This window comes from Prionailurus bengalensis, chromosome A3 (genome assembly GCF_016509475.1).
Source record: "Prionailurus bengalensis isolate Pbe53 chromosome A3, Fcat_Pben_1.1_paternal_pri, whole genome shotgun sequence".
Lineage (NCBI taxonomy): Eukaryota > Metazoa > Chordata > Mammalia > Carnivora > Felidae > Prionailurus > Prionailurus bengalensis.
In genome coordinates, this window is record NC_057354.1 from 59,448,422 (window position 1) to 59,472,789 (window position 24,368).

At 38.9% G+C, this 24,368-nt stretch overlaps 1 protein-coding gene across 5 annotated transcripts in view; it reads right to left on the reverse strand.

Moving 5' to 3' along the window:
* Positions 1–11,731, reverse strand: part of NMS (neuromedin S) — a 33,875-nt gene extending 22,144 nt beyond the window's left edge. For all 5 annotated transcript variants that reach the window (XM_043603157.1, XM_043603156.1, XM_043603154.1 and 2 more), the window contains exons 1-2: positions 11,700–11,731; positions 5,892–5,996 (exon numbers count right to left, since the gene is read on the reverse strand). The gene's annotated coding sequence lies outside the window, so the exon portion shown is untranslated. The remainder of the gene's footprint in view (positions 1–5,891; positions 5,997–11,699) is intronic.
* Positions 11,732–24,368: the final 12,637 nt, after the last annotated feature.

Below are 24,368 nucleotides of genomic sequence, written 5' to 3' on the forward strand. Positions count from 1 at the left end.
TTTAAAATAAATGAAGGGTGAGGGAGACGCAAACATGTAGATAGGCAGAAGAGAGGAAACAGGGGAGGCAGAGAAATGAATGGAAATTGAGGAGCCAAAGTCATGGAGTAATCAAAAGGGATATAATCATAAGCCAAGAAGAAGGATAAGTCCTCTATTCCTGAAACAGGAGGGAGGGAGGTAAAGACATACTCAGATCTGGAGGTGGTAGGAAGGAATCTGAGCAAGTCACATGATGGGGAACCTCTACCTTCTATGTAAAGAAGAGGCTGAGTTACCTAGTTGGAGGCTGGTGGGAAGAAGCAGGGAGTTAGAGAGGGCAATCAAGCCACTCCTCACACTCACGCTCCATACCCAATTTGTTAAATTCTCTTCCTACTTTTTTCCTACTCTAAATTTTAAGATTTTTAAGGATGTTAATACAGAGGTGTGCATTATTTCTCACCGTGCTAAGTCAAGGAAATCAAAATCCTGAAATAACAGACCCTCTACTTAGAGGTGAGAGAAATCTCAGCTAGTTAAGAAGAAAATATATCTTTTTCTAACTGAAACAAAACAAAATGAAAACACAAAGAAATATTCTTCTACATCTTTAACTATGCCTGTCAATGTTATTTCTAACTCAGGAGTAATAAAACATCTGAATTTCAGAGATTGTTGCTACAGCTTGTGGATGTAACTATAACTTCCATGAAGGTGGTAATCCTCCATTGGTCTTGTTTTAAAACGTGTTACTCTGGTAATATTCCCTACGAGATTTTTTTTTTTCTGAAAAGCATACGTATTGTGAGTCCTCCAAGTCAGAAGAGGGTTATGGACACTTCTCTCATCCCATTTGTGCAAAGGTAATATTAATAATAATAATAAAAAAACTAAATTCTATGACTCTTTTATCTTGCTTAAACAGTTTGAAAAAATAATTCATGGAAATTAACAATAATAAATGCTTGAGAAGTTATGTGGTAAATGAAAAAAATGGCTAAGGGCAAAGTTAAGGTTAGCATGCTCAATGGGGATGCCCTTACACTGTAACTCCAGGCTGTTCTTCAGTTTTACACAGCCTGAGGGACAGGAGAGGAAGGTTCTGGAAGCTCAAGGCGCTGTGGGGGCTCTGGAACTGAAGCCAGAGGACTAGAAAGACCTCCTTCTAATCAGACCTTTGACTCTGAGGGTCCTTTCCCAGGCACTGACTGAGGAGAAGCAGCTCCTGGGGGAGCTCCATGCCCCTCTGGCTATCTTTGGAAGCCATTAACAAGGCTTTCTAGTGCACAAAACAGCACTGCTATCTTTGTTTGCAGAGACAAGCTACCTATCCATCTCAGTAGGATGTCCCTTTGTGTTACTTTCTAAATACTGACAACTGAGTCACAGGGACCCAGACATGGTCTCCGACCAGAGCCTTCCTAGGGCCAAGAATGTTCATATTTGTGTGAGATGCTGGATGGATATGGGGCAGTAATCTGGAAGAGAAGTTAAACACCTGTGGCAATAGAGGTCCGATCATTCGCTTTGTGGAGATTACATGCTATCATGGTTTGTAACTTCTGAGGGACATGGATCCTTCCAAGTATGTGAGGAAACGTATGGACTTTCTTTCTTTCCTTCTTTTTTGTTAATAAAGTTTGTTTATTTATTTTGATAGAGCATGCAAGCGTGCACACACACATGAGGAGGAGCAGAGAGAGGACAGAGAGAATCCCCAAGCAGGCTCCACGCTATCAATACAGAGCTGGACATGTGGATCAATCTCATGACCCTGAAATCATAACCTGAGCCTAAATCAAGAGTTGGCTGCTTAACTGACTGAGCTACCCCGGTGCCCCTAGATTTTTATCTCTGAAAAATGTGATGAGGTTTTTGGGGTGATAGTGGGGTTTGTGGGGCCCAGAGCCAATGGCCAAGAAAGAATTGTTGAAGCTGTCTTTGGTGTAAACAGGTAGATTCTACTGAAGCACGGGGACAAGACCCATGGGCAGGAAGAGCTGCCCTGGAACCATGAGGAGAGACTGGTTTTATACTATGGAGTTGTGGGGAGGTAAAGTCCAGGGGAAATCTTTAGCAAGATTTTCATAAACTAAAGACTCACAGGATACTGGAGGTCTAGCTATTGTCAAGCTAAGTTTGTTTTTTCCTCTAGCAAACCATTAGCATTAAGACAGTAGGGAGTTCAGGGAGAAAGGTTTCACTCTGTCAGCCTCAAGTATTTATCAATGGGATGCAGGTGATAAAGAAATTTAATTCTGTCATTTCCTTCTGCCTTTGTTTCCCACATCACTATGGAGGGGTGATGGAGACTTAGGTCCTACAGAACTGTGATCTCTATCAGTTAACCATTTGTTTTCCACTTTCCTTTGTTCTTGGGCAGCCAGGAGTACCTGAGGAGTATCACACATATCCCATCTGGGTGTGGGGGGTATGGAGGGTGTTTGTGGCCTGTCAGCTTGCCTTATGCTCCCTCATCAAATGCACAGGCATGTCTGGATGTGCAATTTGTCATACTATGTTGGGGGTTCAGGTGCATGGTTCCTTTCCATAGTCCTTTTTCATGAACCCCCAACACATACAACTACTCACCAGCAGTAGAGGATTTCCTCTGAATATAGTTCCTAGACCACATACTTCAGAAACACCTCGGATGTGCACATTTGTGGGTCCATTCCAGACTCTGTGAATCTGAATTGGGGGTGAATCTGCATTGTAAACAAACTTCCCAGGGGATTCTGCAGAAATCTAAGTTTGAGAACCCTAAGTTCAGACCCTAGGTTGAGAATCTCAGTTCAGCAGAATTAAGCATTTTCTCTTATTTGCTCAACAGCTCACTCTCAGCCCTTTTGGGCTCTTTCTGCCTCCTGTCTCTAGCCAGCATGATCCTGGATTCTCCTCTCTACATCACCTTAGAGATACTCAGGACATGCAGAGGTTATTGGTGTATATTAATTCTGGAAAAACACTCACAAAGATAAATCTTATGCCCCAAATAAATAAATAATAGAGGACTCCAAAGAAGCCACATGGAATGTCTTGGGAGATCCGTGCCACAGTGGGGACCCATCACAGCTGCTGGCGTCTGTATGATCCGCACACAGCCATCTGTAAAAATATCACTTGTATACTAGCCTAAGCAGCCCTGGTGAATGGAAAGTTTTGAGGAGGCTTTGATGATTACAGTTTGTCACTTAGAGAAGCAGTGTGCAAACAACACCCGAGTATTGCTGGCTGCTCTGCTCAATGTGCATCCTGGCCTTTTCATTGACCACTATGAATAATTCTCACTATGCTCCATCTCCCTATTAGTCAGATGTCACAAGCTCATTTTTTCATCCCAGAGCCATATTTAAATACCATTTAGCAATGTTCTTCTTCAGGATTCTGTGTTGTTGTTTTTTTTATTATTTTTTTTAATGTTTATTTATTTCTGAGACAGAGAGAGACAGAGCATGAGTGGGGGAGGGGCAGAGAGAGAGGGAGACACAGGATTCTGTGTTTTTATTATCCATCATAATACCATAGGAGCATGCTTCCCCAAAGGCACTGAGACACACATATTGACCACTACCAAGGAAGCAATCAGTTCACAGGAAATTAAACTGGACTATAACCACACATTTATTCCTCCACTTCTCACATTAGTAATTTCCTTTGGAGAGTTTGCTGACCAATTCACAGACTGACTTAGTTTCCTACTGTGAGAAGGCTACAGAATTATTGCAATTATAATCACCTGCTATGATATCTGACACCACCATATTTATCAGAAGGCACAAATCCAAGTCCTGAGCCCATGTCATACAATTAGGCATCAGTATAAAAAGGCTCTGGATTGTGTTATGAATCTTTAAAAACTAGAATGTGTCATCAAAAGGAAAATAAGGATTTAGTTTTCTTTCACTTCAACTCTGAATCATTTGAACTTTGGACATTTAGAATCCACAAACCAAAATCAAGATGGACAACATTTGAAGTTGTCTGGTTTTTTTTTTAACTTTTTTTAATGTTTATTTATTTTTGAGAGAGAGACAGAGACAGAACATGAGAGAGGAAGGGGCAGAGAGAAAGGGAGACACAGAATCCGAAGCAGGCTCCAGGCTCCAAGCTATTAGCACAGAGCCTAATGTAGGACTTGAACCCACAGACCTTGAAATCATGACCTAAGGCAAAGTCATACGGTTAACCAACTGCTCCATGCAGGTGCCCCTGAAATTGTCTGTTTTACATAAATGATTACATTAGCTATTGTATTCATAGACAGACATTGGTTTTTGCAGGTCTCTGGTGTGGGACATGTTACCAATCATGGGGAGAACTGGTCAATAAATGGAGTTGGGACAACTGTGTCACCTCACATCTCACAGCACGAAAAAATCAAGGAGGCCCAATTAGAAATGGAATAGAAAGTATGCATTGTACCAACACCTTTAAGAGATCACAAGGTCATCCTTAAGTGTTGATGTAACACTTCACACAAAAACCCTCTTAAACTCCAAGATGATATAAAAGGCGGGTTGTCTTGATTCTGTAGCCTCTGGCACTTTTCTCTCCCAGGCTGCTGAGACCCCCAAGTATTTAGGGGCAATTCCACAGTGACAAAGAAATTTGGGAGAGCTGTTTCCTCGAAAGCATGCTTTTACCCTCCTATGATCCTTTGCCCTGGTTGTTGACTGGGTCACTATTAAACAACCAAGAAAGTAACCCAAGCTAAGTGAGGTCACCATTCTCAACAGACTTCTTACCTATACTAGCACTTGTGGTCTGACCTAGCTCAGCTATCTATATGAAAAAAAAAAAAAATAGATATGTACTTCCTCATACCATATAAAAATAAACTCCAGGTAGATTAAATATCTAAATGTGAAATTCAAAATTTTAAAACTGGAAGAGAGGCGCCTGGGTAGCTCAGTCGGTTAAACATCTGACTTTGGCTCAGGTCATGACCTCACGGTCTGTGAGTTCGAGCCTTGCATCTGGCTCTGTGCTGACAGCTCAGAGCATACAGCCTGCTTCAGATTGTCTCTCTCTCTCTCTGCTCCTCTACCACTCACGCTCTGTCTCTCTCTCTCAAAAATAAACGTTAAAAAGAATTTAAAACAACTGGAAGAAGGTATCTCATAATGTTTTATTGTTTGAGGGAAAGATGAGTTCTTTATAAAGATAGAAATCATTAAAGTACTGATATATATTATTATAAAAATGTTAAACTCCTATATGATAAAATATGTTATAAATTAAGTTTAAAGACAAGCCACTGTCAGGGAGAACATATTTATAACAGAGCAAATGGGAATTTATATCCAAATGCCAATTAACATATGTGCTATGAATTAATAATAGTTAATATACATGAATACACTTTATCCTAAAAATTACTCTACATTTATACAGTAATCCTTTATATGTATTTCTTTATACAGATAAGGAAACTTAGATGCAAAGGATTTAAATAACTTGTTCAATTTTATACAGCTGGTAATGGCCTGGGCCAGGACTCAGCAAAGGATATAAATAAGCCATTCAGAGAAGAAGTAACCTAACGATCAGTAGACTAGTATTAGAGAAATATAAGTTAAAACAATTAAATACTATTTCACACACGTTGGATTGGCAAAAATGCTTATCTTGCACAGTTAGTGAGAAAATTAGATATGATGTATTAAAAGCCATTTGGCCAGGACATGACACATAGCAGCGACTCGACATATGACAATGGGTAGTATTTAGGCTCAGTGGGCAGTATTATTATAAAAGACAGTCTGCTTGCTATATATTTGCAGCTTGATGGAAGAGAGAATAGTGAGTTATTGTTTTAGTACATAATTAAGAGACATACTATCATTGTTTCCCATTGGGGAGAAAACCTCAAAGTATTCATTTACTTGTTAGGAAGACTGACATACCTTATGGGTTACTGTTGGCTTATATGTACGTTTTTCTATCAAATCTTCATATTTAATGCGTTTTGATAGTCGGCTTGACAGAAAGCAGCATTTCCAGAGGAAGGCCTATGTCACAGAATAATAAACATAAAACAACTTAAAATGATGATACTGAACTAATCCTAACATTCACCCAATAATTTTACAAATCTAGTCTTTCTCATCTTTACCCCATACATACAAAACAAAAAGTGGCTAGTGCTGCTTTTTTAATTATCTTGGAGAGGTTTGGGGAGCCATAGAGGATAGGCAACTTGTCCGTGGTCCTCCCATGGGTTAGTAGCAAATAAAGGCCATGGTAGCTTGTACTGTATCAACTTAGTCAAGCTGTATGGCTAGAATTCCTTCTCCTGTGTGGCCACAAGACAGTCTTATGTGGGGCTTGAAAGGAACCAGAAGCCATGTTTATTTATACTCAGAAATATACTTCTACGCCATTTGGTTGTACCAGTTGACCCTTGAACAACACGGGTTAGGGACACCAACACCCCCACTCCCCACACAGTCAAAAACCCACATATAATTTTTTTAAGTTTATTTATTGAGAGAGAAAGAGAGAGAGAGAGAGAGAGAGAGAGAGAGAGAGAGTGAGCAAGTGGGGGAGGGGCAGAGAAAGAGGGAGAGAGAGAATCCCAAGCAGGCTCCGTGCTGTCAGCACAGAGCCTGATCTGGGGCTTGAATTCACAAATTATGAGATCACGACCTGAGCCAAAATCAAGAGCCAGACACTTAACCGACTGAGCCATCCAGCACTCCTATAATTTTTGACTCCCCCCAAACTTAACTACTAATAGCTTACTGTTGACCAGAAGCATTACAGATAATATAAACCGTCGATTAACATGCATTTTGCATGTTATGTGTTATTATATATACTGTATTCTTACAATTAAAGTAAGCTAGAGAAAAGAAAATGTTATTAAGAAAATCATAAGGGAGAGAGAATACATTTACAGTACTTTACTGTAAAATACCCAGGTATAAGTGGCCCCTCTGTTCAAGGGTCAACTGTGTATTTCTACCTGGTTTGTGGAGAGTCAGGTGTGGTTGCAGACCATGACTGATACCACAGATCTGCCTCCCACCTTGGTGTGAGACAGCAGCCAGACCCACAGCTGTTCTAGTTCCTGCTGGATTCCTCCTTGGGCTTCTGGGCTTTCTACCTCCTACCAGGTACACATTAGCTTTGTGACAACAGGCACAAGTATCTTCTTCAAGTTATCATTGAAGTCAGAGCAGTGAAGTCGGTGAGAAACTGATGTGGCTTTTAGTTCATCCTTGCAGATTGCAGCTTGTCTCTGCTCTCTCTCATTTCACGCCCTTTCTTTCCTGACTGCCTTCCCTACTGACATCAGGCCCAGCTCTGGATGCGGAGATAACCTCCGTGTATAAGCTATTTAACTAGCTCCCACAATTTTGTAAGGCCAAATCCCTGTAATACATCCCATTCCTACTGGTATGCTTCTCTGATTGAACTCAAGAAGGAAATACTCAGATTCTTCCATATTCGATAACCATAATCATGGTTAATATTCTGTTGAATACCTTCCTATCTATGCTGCAGATGAGGTGATTCAAAAACAATTAAACAGTTTTTTAAATGTCATCCAAGTCAGATAGCTGGAAATTCTCACAGCAAGGGTCCATATTCACTCCTTTCAATTGCTCTAATGCAATTTATAAAGCAATAGCTTCTATTTTTCAGTATTACAAACAAAAAGCATAGACTTTTTTTTAAGAAGTTGTTTTAAACTGCAGATAAGCCAAAAAATATAATCACCTATAATCCCCACTCCAAGAGATAACAACCGTCAACATCTGGTATTTATCCCTTCTGGTATTTTATCAAAGCATACAGTATATAATATACCATGTGCCCTTTAAAAAAATTGAATTACATCACATATAATATTTGTATCTTTAAAATATAGTAGGGGTGCCTGGGTGGCTCAGTTGATTAAGTGTCCGACTTCAGCTCACGTCATGATCTTGCATGAAATCTTTGTGAGTTCGAACCTCATGTTGGGCTCTGTGCTGACAGCTCAGAGCCTGGAGCCTGCTTTGGATTCTGTGTCTTCCTCTCTCTCCCCCTTCCCTGCTCATGCTCTGTCTCTCCCTCTCTCAAAAATAAATAAACATTAAAAAATCAAATTAAAATATAGTAGGAATGTTTTCTATAGAATGAAATATTCATCAGAAGCATCATTTTTGGCCTTATCATATTCCAATATAATAAACTTACATTACCTAATTGAGAATATTTAGGGTTTTTGTAGTTTTTATAGAACTCTAAGCAATATTATGATAGACATCCTTATAATTAAAGCTTCACAAATGTAAATAGTTATTTCCTTAGAGCAAATCCCTAGATATGGAAATGCTGCATCAAAGGACTGCAAAATGATGTCTTCTGAAGCAAATTTTCTGACTTCCAACAACCAAGAGCATGTCCTGCTCCTTCCTAAAAATTTGGTACTGCAATTAACTAGGCCAGTTTTTATCCCACTGTGTGCCATGAGTCAAGCAATATCTACATCAGGAGGTTAAATTACTCTTTATAGGACATTTCATATGTGATAAAATGACTCAGAATTAGAGAGGCAAAACAACCCAGCTCCACATTCCATTTGTCAATAATTCTATTCTGCCCTCTTTTCATATTATAAATTTTGAGTCTCCAGGGCTTGGCTTTTTTCTTAGTGCTAATGCAATTCTAGTGCTGAGCCTTGAGAATGTAGGCCCTTCTAGCAGTGGGTGAGAGACATCCCATCCCAAAAAGAAAAGAGGAAAGCATCTTTGTTATCTCCATGCCTCTGGGAAAACAGATTATTTGGCATAATAAAGCTATTCTTACAGATGTAACTGGACTGCAGAAACTTTTTTTTTAAACCTTATTTATTTATTTTGAGACAGAGTCAGTGTGAGTGGGGGAGGGGCGGGGGGTGGGAATCCCAAGCAGGCTCTTTGCTGCCAGCTGTGGAGCCCTATGTGGGGCTCAAACCCATGAACTGTGAGATGATGACCTGAGCTGAAACCAAGAGTCAGAAGCTTAACCAACTGAGCCACCCAGGTGCCCTGAAAGTACACTTTTATATCAAAAGTACATAATTCTAATTGGTTGTCTTAATGTTTTGCCATGATTATAATAGCATTTCAATTTTCTGGAAAGTTTTAATATATTGAGTTTTATTAAGACAAAAGAGGTTCATTGTCATGTCCTTATTTGCCCACAGACATTATGAATAAGCAACACTTAATAGCTCATATCTTACAAGAAGAATTCGAGATGCCATTTCATAGTTCTTATAGAAGCAGGGAAGAATCAAAATGTGCTTCCACAAGGCTGCTTTTAGGCAATAGGTTTGAGCAATGGAAAACCGAGGAAGGTAAAAGGACCCACAAGCGACCACCAGGCTGAATGCAAACAGGCTTATTAAGTGATTCACTTCAGTATAGCCATAGGCCCCAGTTGACAAATGGGCTACTTACAATAGGGCATAGTTACCAAAAAAGGAAAACTCCATATGTTCCCATACTTCCTCACTCCCTCCCATAACTATAGAAACCACCTCTTCCCCCCCCCCCCCCCCCAACACTGCCTCCTGGCAGACTTTCCTTTGCTGTCCTGCCCACTACTCCCTTACAATGTATTCAATACATTGCTATCTCCTTTGTTCTGCCTTGGGCAAATTCTTTCACTGCCTGCATGGCCGCCTCCACCTGTTGGGGTCACACCACAGTCTCCTGGTAAAAGCTATTTCATAAGATAATGCCAAAAGATGTTTTGTTAGATATATTTTAAATAATAAATGATTTGGGAAATTGTGACTATTGTTCTGATAGTCACAAAATTATGCTGCCATACTCCTCAAGCTGAAAGAAATTAAATAGAACAAATCAAACAGAACCATTGAATTATTGACACCAGCAGGCCAGACCCAGATGGGGTCCTGCAGGAAGAGGGTCCTTGACTTTGTGAAGGATGGAAATCAAATGCAAACCAGCAGGAAGTGAGAGCAGACTTTATTGAACATACAGAGAGAACAGATACAGATGAAGCATCTGGGAGACACGGAAAGGAGCATGTGTCTGATCTTTGTTCAGGGTCTGGGGGTTTTTATTGAGGATTGTGATCCAGTGAATTTGTCCTTTCAGGCATCCAAGAACAAGTTAGAACATAGTCGAGGGCCCAAGTGTTATTCCTTGGAGGCAGGGGGCCATGGTGCTGAGCCCTCTAGTATCTGTGGTCTGGAATATGCATATGACAGCTTCCTCTGATCATTCTCACCTGGTCCTTCCTTAGATGTTATCTATTCCAGAGAAATCATTAACTCCTGTCCCTTACAAGGAGGACATATGCTATTTGCATTACAAGGCATGTGTAAAGTGGGGGTGCAGGTCCTAGTAAGGAATAGAAGCAGGAAAAGGAGCAAAATGTAGGTTTTTATGGAGTCTTAAAACCATATGACTTGGAATGACTTGACAGGTAAGTATTCTGTCAAAATTTATAGAAAGTAGCCAAAGTTGTACTTAAAGGGATATTTATAGCTTTAAATGTAAATATTAGAAAAGCTGAAAATAAATGATTTAAGCTTCTATCTTAAAAAGAACAGCACCTCGGGTGCCTGGGTGGCTTAGTTGGTTAAGCATCTGACTCATGATTTCGGCTCAGGTCATGATCTCACAGTTCATGAGTTCAAGCCCTGAATCAGGCTCTGTGCTGATGGCATGGAGCCTGCTTCGGATTCTCTCTCTCCCTCTCTCTCTGCCCCTCCCCTGCTTGCTCTCTATCTCTCTCTCAAAATAAATAAAAATAAACTTAAAAAAAAAAGAACAGAAAATAATAAAAAGGAAGAAAAAAGATAAAGGCAGAAATCAATAAAATAGAGAGCAGACATGCAACAGAAGAAATCAATAAGATCAACAAATCAAAATTTTTTAAAAATAGTAACAATAAAGTATAAACATTAGCAAGATTGGGCAGGAAAAAAAGAAAGAAAACACAAATGACCAGTATGAAACGAAAAGGGAGATGTTAATGTAGATTCCACAAATATTAAAAAAAGATAAGATACTATGAATAACTTTATGCAAATAAATTTGAAAAGTCAGATGAAATGGAAAATTTCCCCCCAAAACACAACTAACCAAAAGATAACTAACCAACTTATATAAAAAAAATTAAAATTCTAAATAGCCTTATATCTGTTAAAAAATTGAATCTGTAATTAACCCATTTTAATGCTTCTAGTTATAGTGTTCCAGATCAGTGACTTTAAGACTGTTTTGACCAGGGGTGCCTAAATGGCTCAGTCAGTTAAGTGTCCAACTTCAGCTCAGGTCACGATCTCCAGTTTGTGAGTTTGAACGCCGTGTTGGGCCCTGTGCTGCTCAGAGCCTGGAGCCTGCTTCAGATTCTGTGTCTCCCTTTCTCTCTGTCCCTCCCCTGCTTGCACTCTTTCTCTCTCTCTCAAAAATAAAATAAACATTTTTTTAAACCATTTTGACCAAAACAATAGGAAATAAATTTTATATTGTGACCCACTGGACATAGATGTATGAGTATAGGTGTGTATGAAATAAAAGTTTTATGGAACAATTCTTACTGTTGTTGAAAATTTCCTATGCCCTTCAAGACCCTTCTACCTGGTCTAAGATCAAGTTGACTAGACACAGATTAATAGGAAAAAGTCAAATTTAATAGCACACACACAGGGAATTCACACAGACATGGAAATTCCAAAGACAATGAGGCAACATGACACTTACATGAGCTAAGGAGACGGGTAGGACTCGGAGGATACAAAAGGGAAAAAGAACATTAGCAGGAAGGTATAAGGAGATGTTTGGAAAACATAGGTACCCTATTATGCAGACAAATTTCTTGGGTAAAGAAGAATCTCTATTAATAGCTCTCTTCCTTGTACTAGCAGACAGTTAATGGAGAGATAAAGAGCCTTTTCCTGAATCTGCTGGGTTTTGATTTGTTTTAACTCAATAATGTCCATGCCAAAATGGCCTAATCTTAATACGAGGGAACTACTCTGTTACTTCATTTCTCTTCATTTTTCAAATGATGGTTGTGAAGCACTAAATTGATTCTTGTGACCCACTAAAAGGTTGCTGTGTGCAGTATGAAGAACGTTGCTTACATATAGTATTCATTATATAAACGTTTGCTATATATATTACTATTATCATTCATCTATGGCTCTCCAGCACTTGCATAATACTTGGCATGTAGTAAGCATTTGATAAGTGTCTGTAGAATTAATCTCGTTATCAATGGCCTTTAAGAGAGTGGTCTCAATAGAAAGTTGTGAGTAGTATCCCCTCTTAAAACATTCTTTTCTTTAACTTCTACTAGGAACTAGGGTATCACCTACATCCATGTCTGTCTCTTATAATCAATAGCAAAAGAAATTTGCTAGCCACCAGAATGAAGAGAAGGCTGTCACGTAGTTGTCATTGGCTACACATGTATAAACTCACTCATTCAGGCAAGGCATCTGTTCACTCCACTGTCATCTCAGTTAAGCAAATTACTTTGGTGGCCCCAAATGTGGCTGAATTTTAACTTGAATTTGGATTACCAACTTTCATAAACAAAGAAAAGGCATACCACCATGATGCAGTATTGAAACTGGGTCTTTGGTATACAAAGCAAGTCAATTCAAGGCAGAGGAAGTTATCAAACCTCTCAAATCACAGAGTTTCCAAAGGTAGGTAAGGTTTTTGCAACCAGTGCATACATTGCAATAGTCTATTCCAGTGCATTGAACTACTGTCTGTCAAAAACCTCTGGCCAACATTGAAGAAGAGCTTTTGAACAACCAGTCACAAGTGATTCAATTAAGGCAAGGGAAAACAAAACAGATTTTGACCAAATGGAAAATACAAATAAAACACTAGTATTCTTCGGTGTGTTTCAAATCACTCAATCCTAAGACTTTTCAAGTAATCAAGATCAAGAGCATAGGTTAATAATGGCAGCCTATTTGCCAGAGACTCTTGAGACTCTGGAAACAAAGGGGGGTTAGGCCAAAACTTTGAATGTGGTGCTGAAAAAGAAAGCGTATGTAATCAATCATATGGATGCATGATTACTATTTTCACTTTGTAAAAAGAGTTTTAGTACAATTAATGTAGCATTTCTCTGTCCTGTCCTCAAAAGTAAATATAAATTAACATAGTGTAACTGGGGCACAGGGTACAACAGCATCTGGCTCCCAAACAGACCAGGTTCGGCCCACTCATTCCTGCTGACAAAATCCAAAGCCAGAGACATGAGTGGCAGTGAGACAAGAAAGGAATTTATTTCAGTAACACTAACAACACTGGGAAGACATCAGACTAACATCTCAAAGACCATCTCCAAAGTGCTGAAAATATTTCTAGGTTTACATAAGGGAAATGTGGGACAAAGGTCGGTAGGTTCATGCAGCTTGGCAGTAAAGGTCAGGTCTAATATGTGGGGTCTTGCTGGCATCAGGGGGGTCTCTATTGCTCGAGGGAATAGTGTCAGTTCCCATCACAGGATGCTGTACCCACACAGTCTTTTGCCTGAGTTAAGAGATAAGCTGAAAAGAACTTAATCAATTAGAAGGTACAGACTGAAGTCAAAATGGAGGGGGTTGAAGTCCTCTCTCAATAGCATTTTTCAGTCAGTGGCACTTAAGCACTAAGGCTATCCAGTAATTCAGGGCCTTAATTAGACAAGTATTCCCAAACTTGGCTGCTCACTGGAATCATCTGAGGAGATTTTAAATATTAGGGTCCGGGCTTTACCTAGTGAATGAGAATCTCTAGGGGACAGAGCCACTGATGTGAATTATCTTTACACTGATCCCTGATGATCAGCCAGGTTTGAGAGTCAACAGTAGCTGGGAACCAAATAGTGCTCTCGTGGTTTGAAGAATCAATGCACCTCCCTAATTTATTACTAGCGGAAGATTTGGATGGTAAATAAAATAGAGCATATGCATGGTGAATTTCCAACCTTCCACCTGATGTGAGAGCTTTTCTGGTAACGATCCTAAAACAATCTTTAGTATAAGACATCAGGAGTTTGTTAATTCTTGATACAGTCAATTCATGCTTTTTATTAACACATCTTATCTGACCAAGATACATTTTTCCCATGCTTTATGAACTCAATACCAGAAGTGCAGGCCAATTTTTCAAAGTGCCACTCTAGTACTATGTTGCATTCTGAGTAGCATTGTATGAAAAAAGATAATAGTAACTTTAATTGGCAGTTTCCTTATCATAAGAGATGTAAAAGTAGGTCCCATCTTGCCATGATTGGAAAGAAAATAATAATTGTGTTTTCATCCAACTGGATGGGTAATTACCTAAACGTATGTCACATAGACAAAAAAATTTGTCTTTTTTTTTCTCCTTATGTCTCCATATTATTTTCTTCTTAGATGAATGCTTCTGACATTTTTCCTTCCACACTTTGCTATTTTCATTACAGGACTTAAACCCAGATATAAATGTACATCCCCCACAACAACTCTTTACAGATTCAGATCTAGCTTCCATAGAATAATTGGCTATTAAAGCTGGAAGGGAACACAGCAGTTATTCAAAATAACATATTGGTTTCATGTTAGAAAACTGGGGCTCAGAAGTTGATTTACCAGACTCTACATGAAAGCCAGATTGGAAATCACATCTCCTATTAGCTGAGCATTTTTCCATCTACTATTCTGTTCAACAGATACATACAATGAAGTGAACTGCAATATAAGTGAGGGTATTTTTCTAAATCACTACACATTCACATTTTTAATTAACCTTTTTATTGAGATATAATTCACATACCCTAAAACTCATCCACTTAAAGTTCAATGGCTTTTAGTATGTTCACAGAGTTGTTGAGCAATCACCACAATCTAATTCTAGAATATTTTCATCGCCCCCAAAAAGAAACCCTGTATCTAATAGTCACTCCCAATTCCTGACCTTCACTCCAGCCCCAGGCAACCACTATTCCACTTTCTGTCACTACAGATTTGCCTATTTCGGACATTTCATTTAAATGGAGTCATACAACAGTTGTCCTTTGTATCTGGCTTCTTTCAATTTAACATGTTTTCAAGGTTCATCCATGTCATTCCTTCTTCTTTTTTTTTTTCCCCCAAGTCATATTCCACTGTATGGATATACCACATTTTGTTAATTCATTCATCATTTGATGGAGATGTTTCTACTCTTAGGCTATTATAAATAGTGATGTGAACATTTATGTACAAGTTTTTCTGTAGGCTTGTTTTCATTTCACTTGGGTACACACTCAGGAGTGAAATTGCTGGGTTATATGGGAACCCTATGTTTAACATTTGAGGAACCGCCAACTGGTTTCTGATGCAACAGCACCATTTTATATTCTTACCAGTAATGTATGAGTGTTGCATTTCTCCACAACTCATCAGCACTTGTTATTGTCTTTTCTGATTGTAGCCATTCCAGTTGGTGTTAAGTGGTATCTCCTTGTGATTTTGATTCTAAGTTCCCTACTGATTAGTGATGTTGAGCATCTTTTCATGCACTTATTGGTCATTTGCATATCTTCTTTGGAGAAATGTCTATTCAGATCCTTTGTGCATTTTTATTGAGTTTTTTTTTGTCTTTTTATTATGGAATTAATTGTAGGAGTTCTGTACATATTCCAGACACTAGTCCCTTAACAGGTATATATGACTTGCAACAATTTTCTCCCATTATATGGACTGTCTTTTCATGTTCTTGACAGTGTTCTTTAAAGCACAACATTTTTTAAATTGTAATGAAAAAAATTCTTTTTTTGACCTTGTGCTCTTGGGTGTCATATCTAAGAAACTATTGTCTAATTCAAGGTTACAAAGATTTATGCCTATTTTTCTGCTAGCTTTTTTTTTTTTAAGTTTTAACTCTTGCAGTTATATCTATGGTCCATTTTGAGTGAAGTTTTGAATACGTTATGACAGAGGTGTTTAAATCCATTCTTCTTCATGTGGGTATCCAGTCATCTGACACCATTTGTAGAAAATACAATTCTGTTTCCATTAACTGTCTTAGCAACCTTGTCATAAATCTATTGACCATAAATGTGAGGGTTTACTTCTGGACTCTCAATTCTACTCCATTGATCTATATGTCTATTCTTATGCCTGTACCACATTCTCTTGATTACTGTAGCTTTGTAGTAAGTTTTAAGATTGGGAAATGTGGTTCCTCTCACTTTGATCTTATTTTTCAAGATTGTTTTGGCTACTCTGAGTTTCTTGAATATCCATGCAAACTTGAGGGTCACATTGGCAATTTTTGCAAAGTCGTCTGAAATTTTGATGAGGACTGCAATGAATCTGCAGGTCATTTGGAGAGTACTACCATCTTAACAATATTAAATTTCCTGATACATGAACATGGGATGTCTCTGTACTTATTTAGGTGTTCTTTAATTCCTTTCAAAAATGTTTATAGTTTTCAGAGTATAAGTATTATACCTCTTTTGTTAAATATATCCCCAAGAATTGTATTCCTTTAGATGCTATTATAAACAGAATTGTTTTCTTAATTTCATTTTTGGATTGTTCATTGCTAGTCTATAAAAATACAGATGATTTTTGTAGGTTGGTCTCATATATTGTAACTTTGTTCAATTCATTTATTAGTTCTAATAGTTTAGTGGAGTCCTTAGGATTTTCTGTATGCAAGATCATGTCATCTAAAATAGAAATAGTTTTATTTATCCCTTTCCAGTATGGATACTATTTTTTTTTCTTGCCTAACTGTCCTACCTGGAACCTCCAGTAAAATGTTGAGTAGAAATAATAAAAGCAGACATCTTGTCTAGTTTCTGATCTTGGGGGAAAGCTTTCAGTCTTTCACTATTTTAAGTACGATGCTATCTGTGGGGTTTTGTAAATGTCACTTACCAAGTTAAGTAAGTTCCCTTCTATTCCAGTGTGTTGCATGCATTTCTCATAAAAGGGAGTTGCATTTTATCAAATGGTTTTTCTGCTTCTATTTAGTCATGTGACTTGTCTTTATTCTATTGACATGGTATATTACGTTAATTGATTTTCAGATGCTAAAGCAATCTTGTATTCCTGAGATATATCCCACTTGGGCATGGGGTATAATCCTTTACATATGTTGCTGGATTCAATTTGTATGTTTTTGAGGATTTTTGTGTTTGTAGTCATAAGAACATTGGTCTGTAGTTTTCTTGTGATGCCTATTTCTAGTTTTGGTTTCAGGGTAATATTGGCCTCACAGAATGAGTTGAGGTGTATTCCATCCTCTTCTATTTTTTCGAAGAAGCTGTGAAGGATTGGTATTAATTCTTCTTTAAATGTAGAATTCAACAGTAAAATTACCTGGCTTAGACTTTTCCTTTTTGGAAGTTTTAAAACCATTAATTTAATCTCTTACTTGCTATTGGTCCATTCAGATTTTCTTCTTGAGTCAATTTTAGATAGTTTGTGTCTCTCTAGGAATTTGTCCATTATGTAAGGTTATATAATTGGTTGGCATACAAATGTTCAAGTATTCACTTATAATCCTTTTGATTTCTCCAACGATTATAGTCTTGGTAGTAATGTCTCCCCTCTCATTCCTGATTTTAGTAATTTTATTCCTCTCTCTTTTTTTCTTGGTCAGTCTAGAAAAAGGTGTATCAATTCGGTTGATCTTTTCAAAGAACGAATTTTTTGTTATTCTCTCCATTGTTTTTCAATTTTCTCTTTCATTTATTTCCACTTCAATATTTGTTATTTCCTTCCTTTTTCTTGATTTGGGTTTAGCTGGCTATTCTTTTGCTAGTTTCATAAAGTAAAAGGTTAGGTTAAATTTGAGATCTTTTTCTTTTGTAACGTTCCCATTTATAGCTATACATTTCTGAGTTCTGCTTTCAGTATATTCCATAAGTTCAGGTATGCTGTGCTTTTGTTTCCATTCATTTGAAAGTATTTTCTAATGTCTTGTGATTTCTTCTTTGACCCATTGGTTATTGTGTTGTTCAATTTAATTTGTATATTTCTCAAATTTCCTCATGTTACTGACTTCTAAATTCCATTATCATTAGAGAACTTTCTTTGCATAATTTCAACCCTTTTAAATGTATTGAGGCTTGTTTTACAGCTTAGCATATAGGATATATATCCTGAAGAATGTTCCATGTATCCTTGAGACAAATGTGTATTCTGCTGTTAGTGGGTGGAATGTTCCAGAGATGTCTATGAGGTCTGATGTTTATAAATGAGAAAAATGAGATACCTTTGGGATTGGTGGATTACTCAGTGTTGCATATCACTTGGTCACAGAAGTGTAACTATAAGGGTGAATCATGTAAAACTGACATTCTTGAACATCAAAAACTAATGATTATCAGCAATTTCTTATAGTTCAACTTCACAGAACCTAAGTCTCCTGACTTTCAGTCCAGTGTGCTTATCACTTAACTAGAATATTATATTAGGATAGGCTGTGCTTAATAAGGCACATACCATGAACTATTCTTGGCTTACCACAATGAATACTGATTTCATGTTTGTCTTATTCTATGCAGGTACTGTAATTTTCCTCCAAATGGTGACTTAGCAATCACAGCTGCTTCTATTCTGTGTGTTGCCTTCTAGGACATGTGTCAGGGGAAGAAAACTTCAGGATCATATGGCATGTTCCCAATGGTGAGACCTATGGGTGGCTTAGATTACTTTTGTGTATATTCATTGGCTTAGTCATATGGCCCAATCTTACTCTGTGTGGTCACCTTACTTCCAATACAATTTTCTATCCCTAGGCAATTACATTGAGAATACAGTCTAACCTGACAGTAGGATGTGTCTTCCCATCTCAACAGCTCAGCACCTCTTTGGTTTTTTTCATTTTAATAATATTTAAAATGTGTTTTCAACAATTCAAAATGTAGGTCTTAAAGAGGTCTCAGAATTAAAATATGAGGGGCACCTGGGTGGCTCAGTCGGTTAAGTGTCCAACTCTTTTGATTTCAGTTCAGGTCATGATCTAACAGTTCCCGTGTCTGACTGTGCACTGACAGTGTGGAGCCTGCTTGGAATTTTCTCCCTCTGCTTCTCCTCTCTCTCTCTCTCTCTCTCTCTCTCTCTCTCTCTCTCTCTCTCAATAAATAAATAAACTTAAAAAAAGAATTAAAATATGAAAAAAATCTTCTGGTGACTTTTTCCTAATGTGAAGCTCTATCATATTTTACCTAGTTTGGGAGAAGCTATTAACAAGAAAAAACAACCCCCCATAAATACCATAATAAACTCATTAGAGGTTTTCTGAGGGCCACAGCATAAAAGACAGGCTATTTCCCTCCACCATCTGCTGGTAAACAAACAAACAAACAAACAAACAAACAACTTTTGAATTATATGACCGTCTATAAATTGGAAAGGGCCATCAACTTGGCAGGCCTGTATAATCCCTATCTCTACACATCTCCTAAGAGCCCTCTTAGTAACCGAACAATTTCACAGTTCTAGAACTCCTTAGAGATGCCTGGTTGTGGCCACTACAGCTCTCCTAAAGCCTTAACCTGGGAAAAATCTCATTTCAACTCTGTTTAAGTATCTCCTCATACACCCACCAAGGGAGTCAAGTGCAATTTTTCAGTAGGCTCGGGAAAAGGAACTTGGATGTGTGCTCTCTATATGCAATTTTCCATTGCCTTTAAATTCCAGGATGGCTGAGAAATAATTTCCAAACACATTCTTTTAAAGAAAACCCAAGGAGGTCTGTGAGTGGCTGATGTCAACTGTGAACACTGAGATGAGAACACAGGAAGGGGCTAGCCAGTATTGTGGGAACCGTCTCTGACCAGGGCCCTGCCGTGGAAAAAGCAGGAGCCTCTCTGTGATTTAGTGAGGAGCTCGGCAAGTCCAAAGAAGGAAAACAATTTCAATTTCTAGGATCTGACACTAACGGACCCCAAGTCCATTTTGTGCTTAACCCAAAATGAAGTATTGACAGAAATTTATAAAATCTTAGTACCACAGAATGGTCAGAGGAACTGGCAAATTTTTACTCTCATAGGAGAATGGTTTTTCATGTAACCCATAACCCCATAAGAGGCATCTAGGTTTCTCTAGATGCATCTATTTGTTTATTCCACTGGTTTGGTTCCAACAGGTGGCAATATTTTGGGCCAGTGGTTAACTTCTGTTATTCCCTAGTCTCACCTCTGGCCTTGCCTTTAAAGATATACATTTTACGGTTGTGGAAGGTAAAAGAATCTGGTATATTTTTCTTTTATCATTAAGGACTTGAATTTCTTTTAAACAGCAGTTCTCAAACATTTTGATCTGAGGATTCATTTACACTCTTAAAAATGATCAAGGAACCCCAAAGAGCTTTTGTTAATCTGGATTATGACTATCCAAGTTTATGGTATTAGTAATAAAAACTGAGAAATTTAAAACATTTATTAATTCATTTGAAGATAATAATATTCCCATGTTATAGGGTACCATAAATAACAACCTTAAAGAAAAACAGCTATATTTTCCAAAACAAAAATTTAGCTTTTTTTTTTGCAAATCTCTTTAATGTCTCAGTTAGAAGATAGTTGGATTCATATACACTGTCCTTTCTACATTCAATCTGCTGCAATGTTATTTTGGTGAAAGAATATAAAGAAAATCCTTCCTCATGCAGAAAAGTAGACAAGGAAGAAGTATTTTCATAATCTTTTCAGATTATTTTGCGTGTTTTTCTTTAACACTAAACCCAAACTCAGCTAGTGGTAGTTTCTTAAAGTTTAATGCAGTGTGGAATCTAAGACCCTATCAATGAACTTCTCATACTCTGTGACATTAAAATTCATCAGCCTGGATGTTCTCCAACATCAAAAATCAATTCTCTGATTCTCCAGACACTAACTGAATATCTTACAATTTAACTTTATTTTGACACTCCCTGGAGTTAGTGGCAAACTCCACAGGATTAAGGGCTCAGTCCTACAAGGACATTCCCACTTTATTTATTTTTAAATGTTTATTTATTTTTGAATGAGAGCGAGAGAGACCAAGTGCGAGTTGGGGAGGGGCAGACAGAGGGAGACAGAATCTGAAGCAGGCTCCATGCTCTGAGCTGTCAGCCCACAGCCTGATGCGGGGCTCAATCCTATGAACTGTGAGATCATGACCTGAGCCGGTCAGACCCTTAACCAACTGACTGAGTCACCCAGGCGCCCCAGGACATTCCCACTTTAGATGCCAGTCACAAATATTGGGTCTCCAAGTTACCTGTATCTCTTTCTGACTTGGCTACAAATCAGAGGTTTCCATGACCCCCACTCCCACCCTCAGTTTTGATTATACTATGATGGCTCACAAAACTCAGGGCAACAGTTTACTTATTAGTGATTTATTATAAAGGATACAACTCAGGAACAGCCAAATGGAAGAGATTCCTAGGTCAAGGCTGTCTGTGTGCACAGAGCTTCCATGCCATCTCCACATGGCCACCCTTCCAGCACCTCGATAGCTTACCCACATGGAAGCTCTCCAAACCCTATGATTTAAGTGTTTTTATGGAGGCTTCATCACATAGGCAGGATGATTAAGTCATTCTCCAGCCCCACACCTCCCCCCAAAGGTTGGGGGAGGTGGGGCTGAAAGTCCCAGGTTTCTAATCAAGGTTTGGTCTTTGTGGTGACCAATCCCCATCTGAAGCTAGCTAGAGTTGACTGATTAGAACAAAAAATACTATCACCCAGGAAATTCCAAAAGATTTAGGAGCTTTGTGTCAGGAGCCAGGAACAAAGGCTAAATATTAGAACAAAAGATGTTCCTGTCACCCCTATCTTTGTGGAAATTACAAAGTTTTAGGAGCTCTGTGTCAAGAAATCAGGGAAAAGGCCAAATATATAATATACAGATATTTCTTATTCAGCCACAATCTATCAATATTCAATATACCAAGAAAGAAAAAAAAGAGAGTAAGAAAGAAAGAAAGAAAAGGTTTTAGCATTACCACTGATTTCATCAGAAAAAAATCTTTAAATATTGGGATACTGTCAAACTCCTAGTGGCAGATACAGGTTTTCCAAAAGCTTGAATTTTCACTTGAAAGCCTGAATTTTATCACTGGCAATAGATAGCATCAGTTGTTTTCCTGAAGTGACAGGCTCATTTCATTCATTTTGGAGAAAATGTCTGCCAAATACCCAAGTCTGTGTAACCACAGTTTGTCTGTCAGTTCTTCTTTCAAGTAAAAATGGTGTTCCATGAAAAAAAAAAGTATCACAAACCATCATGAAGAGCTTCGCCTGCAGACAAGCACCAATCTCATTTTATTCCACTGCCAAGGTTCATGCTAAGTGGCATCAATTTTACCCACCATTACTTTTGTGTCATCAGAAAAAAATGTCTAAATAGTGAAGACAACTAATGTCTTAGCATTAATGGGAAAACAGTCTTAGGCATTACAGACCCAGGGGTCCAAGAATCACACTTTGAGAACCACTGCATTAGAAACTATCCTTCTGTTATAGAGACTAAATAATGCTTTCCTGAAGTTCATTTATAGAAACAAAAAGAACTAGAACTACTTGCAAATACCCTAAGAAAAATACTCAGTCATTTTTGTCACCAATGTGTAAATCCCTAGAAAGAACTATATCTTTTAATATTTGAACAGCACACTGGGAATGCAATAAATAATAACAATGAAAGTAGTTTATGTTTATTGTAATATTTACCACGGGGAGAGAATTGTGCTATGTACTTTAAATGCATTATCTCCAATATTGTATAGTACCATATCCTCACTTTATAGATGAGGAACATGGGACACATATGGGAAAAGAACTTGACAGGGTCACAAGCTGTATGTGGTACAGTAAAGATCTGAACACACAAGGCCTAATTCCTAGAGCTTGGTTGGACCCATAAACCCTGGATTATGTTCTATGTCTCATCTAAACTCCAAATTTCTTATTGTGTATCTCCCACGTATGTATGTCCATTTAAATCTTCAAGGAGGAAGCACATGTCTCATGTCAACCACAGTGCCTAAAGTAAGGGCTTAATAAATACTGGGATGAGTGACCAAAGGACCAAGTAAACCACCTTGCTATCTTTAAGCCACGATGGTTGGTAATCATGTAAAAAGTGAAATTCTGATGTGGTAGGGTCCCCTTCCTAAGGAGAGACAAAAAGAGAGAAAAGGGAAAAAAAAACCCAAAAAACTTCAAGGTAAGCTGGCTATGCACCTAAGTGACAACATCCCTCATGACCTTGTAAACTGAGATTACTTAATCAGACTGTTACCAAAGAAATACAAAGTGTATTTAAAAACTATGCCACTGGACGTTGGGGGGGCTCAGTTCTTTGGGTACACACCCAACTGAGCGGTGCCAGCAGGAATAAAGTTGCTTCCTGGAAAGAAATGCCTCGTTGTCACCGCTCTGTGTGAGAATCCTGCTACACTGAAATGGTGAGCTCCATCCATATTCTATTTAACTTATTAGGAAGGGCACCCACCGGGTAGGGCAAAAGAAGCTGGCTCCTTAAAAGCTTGATAAATTTTATGTGTTTATGTGTGTGCGGGTGTGTGCACACATATCTCTATTACCCCATTTGCTAAAAAGATACACATATAGTTAAGACAGTTAACAAACAGGTAAGTTAGACCAAAACAAAACTAGTTTATCTTTTCCAGGGCAATAAAACCCCCAACAGCTTTGGGGTTGACTTCTAGACCAGGCTCTAAACCCTAAAGTCCTATCCATTTCTGCATATTAAGAAGTCACAGTGCTCTAGGGCTGTACACTGTTCTGGCCTTTATCAGTTGCGTATTAATCAACTACACCTAGACAACAAAATTACATCCCCCAGACTATCAGCAGAGTGAGGTCCGCGAAGAACTAAAGGTCAAGCTTTTACAAAGTAGACTGATCAGAAAATGCTGGGAAGTACCCCAAACTCAAGCAGTTTTGCCTTTTTCCAAGTTTGGCCTTTCTTCGTTTTCCCAGGTTTGGGATTTTTTTCGTTCTCAAACATTATACCTGTTTTCTGGAGGTCGGCCGCACGTTTCTCTGTAATTTCCTGGGATGGAATTTCTTTCCGGGGGAGGACGGGAGGCGCAAGAGCTGGGCGCAGGATCCGGCGGCGGAGATGCGCAGGGGCTGACGGGGTCCCGGGGCCCCTCCGCCGCCCCGCGCCGTCCCGCGCCTCCCCGCGCGGCCCCAGGCGGCGCGCGCGGCCGGGGACGGAGGCGGGGGCGCGCACAGCGGGCTAGGCGGCGCGCGCGGGCGGGCGCCGCGTGGGGCGGCGGCGAACTCGCCCCCAGGAGAGGGCCTCGGGCTCCCGGCTTCCTCCTTCCGGCGCGCCGCCTCATCCCGGGCCGGGCGGGCCGCGGCACGGAGGCCGCCGGTGGCGGCGCCGAGGCCTCCGGGCGGGGTGGGCCTCCCGCGCTCCC